Source organism: Nomascus leucogenys, chromosome 2 (assembly GCF_006542625.1).
Source record: "Nomascus leucogenys isolate Asia chromosome 2, Asia_NLE_v1, whole genome shotgun sequence".
In the NCBI taxonomy this organism is placed as follows: Eukaryota; Metazoa; Chordata; class Mammalia; order Primates; family Hylobatidae; genus Nomascus; species Nomascus leucogenys.
This window is the reverse complement of record NC_044382.1, coordinates 30,748,089-30,754,502: the sequence shown is the minus strand read 5'-3', so window position 1 is coordinate 30,754,502 and position 6,414 is coordinate 30,748,089. Positions and strand designations below refer to the sequence as shown.

The following is a 6,414-nucleotide window of genomic DNA, read 5'->3' as shown; positions in this document are numbered from 1 at the left end:
TGCATTTATCGACAGATATTTTGTAACTGCAAAGTGTCAGGAAATATACTGTGCACAGGAGATATAACACGAGATTGGATAGGCACTACCCCTGCCACCATGGAACCTACATTTTAGTCGGGGGGAACGAAAAAATTCAGCAGGGAATTATGCTTCAGCATCATAATTTTTACAATAGATTATTGTGGGCAGATAAAGGAAGACCAAAGGAATCTCCTCAAGGAAAGTCATCTGTGCTGAGATGTGAGAGATAAGTAGGTGTTAGGCAAAGATTTACAGGTAGGAAAAAGCATGACAACAAACGAGAAACTTAAGTAGTTCAGTAGTACAGGGACTTGAAGTAAAGTGTCACGGAGCAGAGTAAAAAGAAACTGAAAAATATCTAGGGCTTGATTCATCCAGAATTCTGTGAAGTTTTTAAAACGGCTGGGACTTTTTCTAAGAGCAATATGCAAGGGTTTTAAATAGAGAAGTGACATGATCAGATTTTATTTTCCAGTTTTTTTGATCGGTAGTAGAAAATGAGAGTGAACCAACACTGAAGGCAATGGGACCATTTAGGAAATCATTATTATCATTATAATCACATTGTTATAATAATGACCATAACGATAGTGCTTGGAGATGGGGTTGGAGCCAGTGGTAATGTAACCAAGTGGATGGACTTGAGCAGTAAGCTTTTGTAACTTTATTAGCCCTAATGCTGCAATCTTGACATATCTTTTGTAATATACCTTCCATTCTATTAAAATTAGTAGATAAAATATTCTACTAACACACATAATTTCAGAAGTCCATAAAAAATTAAAAATAATACAAATAAGAATTAAAATAAATAATAATATAATATGTATTATAATGTGGGTAATAAATATATAATATAATATGTATTTTAATAATAATATAATATGTATTTCAATATGTATTTTAATATAATATGTATTTTAATTTAATAATATAATATGTATTTTAACATGTATTTAATATTTAAATATAATCTTATTTTAAAATAAGAATTAAAATAAATAATATAATATGTACTTTAATATAATAATATAATATATAATTTAATATGTATTTTAATTTCCACCAGGAAATTAAGTCCTCCATAGAATTACAAAGTGCTTCCCTGAAGCATTGCCATTTCAATAGAGAACTACCAGATTTGAATGATATTCAGTCAGTCCCATTGACAGGTGTCAGTGATGACTGGATTTGTTGTGTGAGGGCAGGGAGATGTCAAGTATGTTTCTGTCTTTGGTGGTAGTGTGGTTGTGGTATATTACTCAGCATTGTGGATACCCAATGAAGAGAGCTGGGGACAAGGGAAAGATCATGAGTTCCGTATTGGACAGGTTGAATTTAAAGTGATTCTGAGACATTTACATTGGAGATGATTGGCAATTAAGAATTTTGTGTGAGTAAATATAAACCTTAAGCCCAGAAGGGAAGACTTTACTTGAGAGATGGATTCGGGGTCATCATTTTACAAATGGGGGGAAAAAAGCCATAGAGCAGATGAGACTCTCCAGGGATAGTGGGTAGAATTAAAAGAGTACTTAGGTAGGTGCTTGAGGACCACACATAGCAAGAAAGCCCTGCAGGAGAAACTTCAAAAAGGCTACTCAAGAGAAAAAAGAAAAAAGAGGATACTTGGATCCCGTAGAAACCAAGGAAAGAGACAGTTTATGAAAAGAGGAACTGTTCTGCTGTGTTGGCTACTGCTTACAGATCTAGGAAGATAAGGTTTGGGATGCTTTACTCATCTAGAAACAAGGAAGTCTTTAGTCACCTACAGGAAAATTGTCAGTTTAATGGTGGGATGAGCCTCATTACATTGGTGCCTGGAGGTAGTAGAAGGCAAGGAAATAGATTCCATCAGGTTCCACGTCTCTCCAAGGGCTTGCATATCTGTGAAACCTGTGTGTTGATGTCCCCTGTGCACTTCTGAAGTACCTCAAATGTAAAGAACTTCAACATAAAGCAGAATAAGATACATCTGTAATGCTGGCGTACGTAGGAGAAAGGGAGAAATCATACTCTGCTTTTGCTAATTCTGCTGCTTCCATCGTAACTGTCCTCTTAAACTCATCTCTGAATGTTGTAAAACTACTCCAAACTTAAAGTTCTCATGTTATTGGGAAGGCTAAAATCCCACAGCTGTAATCGTTCTCAAAAATGTTTTCCACCGGGCCAGGGGCTCATGCCCGTATCCAAGCACTTTGGGAGGCGGAGGCCGGTGGATCACCTGAGATCAAGAGATTGAGACCAGCCTGGCCAACATAGTGAAGCCTCGTCTCTACTAAAAATACAAAAATTAGCTGGGCGTGTTGTGGCAGGTGCCTTTAATCTCAGCTACTCGGGAGGCTGAGACAGGAGAATCGCTTGAACCTGGAAGGCGGAGGTTGCAGTGAGCTGAGATCGTGCCATTGCACTCCACCAGCCTGGGCAACAAGAGTGAAACTCTATCTCAAAAAAAAAAAAAAGATGTTTTCGTTTACTTTGCTTACTTTGCTGCAGCGTGGAGAGCCCCACCCCCTTTCTCTGCGAAATCACCAAGGCGGCTGGAAGCCTGAACACGTCCTGAAAACCGGAGGGCGGGTGTATGCTGAGCAGGCCCTCATTCTGCTTGGTAATGCGGAGCTCAGATTCGCGTGCTCTACGCTCACTTTTACTTTGGCCAAACCAGCTGTACCCCTGAATTTCCTTCCCACAAGGTTCTAGCATTTGAGGATGATGATGGATTCTCTGTGTGGGAGAGCAATGTTATTGCCACCTATGCGAGCAATGAGGAGCTGTGAGGAAGTGCTCCAGAGGCAGCAGCCCAGGCGGTGCAGTGGGTGAACTTTGCTGATCTTCTTTCTACCAGGCCATTCCCATTATCAGCTGCTGGTTCCTCACCTACCTTTACCAGCCCCAGTTCCGGACTGTCTTGGATGGAAATGAAACTGTGTGAGAACATGGCCCACTTTGATGCTAAAATACTTGCAGAGAGCCAGCCTAAAAAGGACACTCCACGGAAAAAGGTTCACGGGAAGAGAAGCAGAAGCCCGAGGCTGAGCGGAAGGAGGAGAAAAAGGTGGCCACCCCTGCTCCTTCAGCGGAGATGAATGTGAGCAGCCCAAGAACACCTTTGAGTTGAATGAATTTAAGCACAAGTACTCCATCGAGGACACACTCTGAGGCAATGACATGTTTTGGAGAGCACTTTGATAAAGATGGCTGGTCCCTGTGGTACTTTGAGTATCGCTTCCCTGAAGAACTCCCCAGACCTTCATGAGTTGCAGTCTCATCACTGGAATGTTCCAGCGATTGGACGAGCTGAAGAAGATGCCTTTGCTAGTGTCATCCTCTTTAGAATCAACAATAGCAGCTCCATTTCTTGAGTCTGGGTATTCCAAGGCCAGGAGCTTGCCTTTCTGCTGAGTCCAGATTGGCAGATGGACTCCGAGTCATATAAAAGGCAGAAACTGGATTCTGGAAGCAAAGAGACCCAGACACTGGTCGGAGAGTACTTTTCCTGGGAGAGGGTCTTCAAGCATTTGGGCAAAGCCTTCAGTCAGCACAAGATCTCCAAGAGAACATTTTTTTACCATTGCCAAGCGGCCTGCACCTGCCCTTCATGAAGACGGGAATCATTAAAGGAAACTGAACATTGACGGTAAAAAGACGTTTTCATTCAACTGCTCATCAGCTATTTAGAACCCCATTCTATTGTTTCCCTGAGTGTAATCCAGACTTGGTTTTCACACGTCCAAAGGTGAGTAGTTCACTAGGGCAACTTACTAGGTGCTAGATAAGCATGGACTCTGAAATCAGACGAAAGTTGGTTTGGATGCTGCCTCTGCCAAATCTTTGACTGTGATATCTTGAACAAGGAATTTAAGCTAAGAGTCTTTTTTTTTTTAATGTGAAATGGGAATTATAACACCTAGCTCTCAGACCTGTTAAGAGACTCACATATGATGATGCATGTAAACAGAAAATAGCACAGCCTTTGGCAAAGAGAATATGTTAACATATAATAGATTTAAAATTTTTCCATTTTTAATTGAAAAAGGAACAATTAAAAAAGAATTATTTAATTGAAAAAGCATTCTTTTCAATTACAAGATTATTTTTTAATTGAGAAGAATTTTAATTTAATTTTCAAGTAAAAAACAATTATTTTCAATTAAAGAAGCATCCTGTAATTAAACAAGAATTCTTTTTCAATTAAAAAAGAATTTTTAATTAAAAATACAAGAAAGATTCTACCAGTCTTTGATTGGTGAAATATTTCTTAATCGTTTTGGCTGAAAGCGTCTTTCTCTAATTCCCAAGCATTGGCCATAGTTATTGCTCTTGGACCTGGCCAACAAGTGTAATCTATTTTCCCATTACAGCTCTCCAGTCATTAAATCTTCTCCCCTCCATGGTAAGCATCTCAATTTCTTCAAACTTTCTTAAAGAACATGCTTTAAAGACTCCTCTCTATCATTGTTGCTACTTTTTTGAATTCACTCCAAGGTGTCCCTATTCATCCAGATTGGAGAAGGTGGAATTTGATCTGATAGTTGGAGGATTATTGGATTTTATGGAATATATTCAGAGACTTTAGTCTGTTTGTGGATCATCTGAGGTCAGGAGTTTGAGATCAGCCTGGCCAACATGGTGAAACCCCTCTCCACAAAAATACAAAAATTAGCTGGGCGCCATGGTGCTTGCCTGTAATCCCAGCTACTCGGTAAGCTGAGGCAGTAGAACAACTTGAACCCAGAAAGCAGAGGTTGCAGTGAGTTGAGATCGTGCCACTGCACTCCAGCCTGGGCGACAGGGCGAGAATCATCTCAAAAATAAAAAAAATCAATTATATTCATTTGACAGCAAAGATTCCTCAATGTGTTTGGAGTGGGTGTGAGACATAATCAGATGGTCATTTTGGTGCATTATTCATATGGTGGGTGTAAGGGAAAAGAGAGAGAAATAAGGGAATCGTTCATGTGTATTAATTGAGAATCAATATTAACAGTAGTGTGACTTGGAGAAAGAGACAGATTTGAGGTCTATGTTAGCCATTTACAGGAATTATTTTAACTTTCCCTATTTCCTAGAATATCAAATATGAATATACTTGTCCACTTTTCTCCTTTTAAAACAAATGCTTATTAAATGTCAATTTTTTAAAAAACAGAGCATTATTTATAAATGCCAGGACTTTAGTCTGTTTGTGTTGTTATAAAGGAATATCTGAGGCTGTAATTAAAAAGGAAAGAAGTTTATTTGGCTCGCAGCTTTGCAGGCTGTACAAGAAGCATGGTATCGGCATCTGCTTCCAGTGAGGGCCTTAGGAAGCTTCCATTCATGCGGGAAGGTGCAGGGGAGCAAGTATCACATGGTGAGAGAGGAGGGAGAGGAGGAGGAGCCAGGCTCCTTTTAGTAGTCAAATCTCACAGAAATGAATAGAGCAAGAACTCCTTCATTATTGTGAGGACAGTTCATGACAGATCTGGCTCCATGACCCAAACACCTTCTACCAGGCCCCATTTCCAACATTAAGGATCAAATTTCAACATGAGATTTGAAGGGGACAAATACTCAAACTAGATCATGCAAGGAATTAAAAAAAAATCAAAAATAAAACATTAGGGATGTTTATAGTTTGGGACAATGTGATTTTAAAAAAGCTTCATAGAATATGGGGCATTTGAACTTTACTTATAAGGATGGTTATGTATTAATTATGTGACAAAAGAAAATAAGACATTCCAAGTGGAAAAAACAAGGTGAGCAAAGGAAGGTGGAAAGAGTAGGTTACAGTCAGGGAAAATTTTATTAGTTTACAGTTGTATTGTCTAATACTGTAGCCACTAGCCATATATGAGCACTTAGAATTAGTCAAATCAAATTAAAAATTCATTTCCACAGCCACACTAGTCACATTCCAAGTGCTTATAAGTTGTATATAGCTAATCGCTAGTATACTGAACAGCACAGCTGTAGAACATTTCCATCACTACAGAAAGTTCGACTGAGCAGCGCTGGGCTAAAGAATGATGCTGCATATAGAGAGTAAGAAATTATCAGATTTACACACACACACACACACACCAGATTTTGAATCTGAATTTTATTGTGTTGATGTATCAACATCTGTTTTGGTTAAAAGAAACAAAATGTAACTTAAACTGGCTTAAACAACAAATGGAGTTTATTAGCTCAATTATCTGAAAAGTCCAGAAATAACCTTGGCTTCAGAAATAGCTGCTTCAGAGTTTCTGCTGAGCTTTTATTTGATTTTCTCTGTCTTTTTTCTTCTATGTATTGGCTTTATTCTCAGGCTGGCTTTCTGATATAGAAAAATAGCTGAAGGAGTTCTAGGTCTCAAGCTCCCAAATGACACTGTCTTTGTTTTATGTTGCTATAGCAAAATAC

At 38.8% G+C, this 6,414-nt stretch overlaps 1 pseudogene; it reads left to right on the top strand.

Annotated features, from left to right (window-relative positions):
- Positions 1-599: 599 nt before the first annotated feature.
- Positions 600-3,626, top strand: LOC100589058 (annotated as a pseudogene).
- The last annotated feature ends 2,788 nt before the right edge of the window (positions 3,627-6,414 follow it).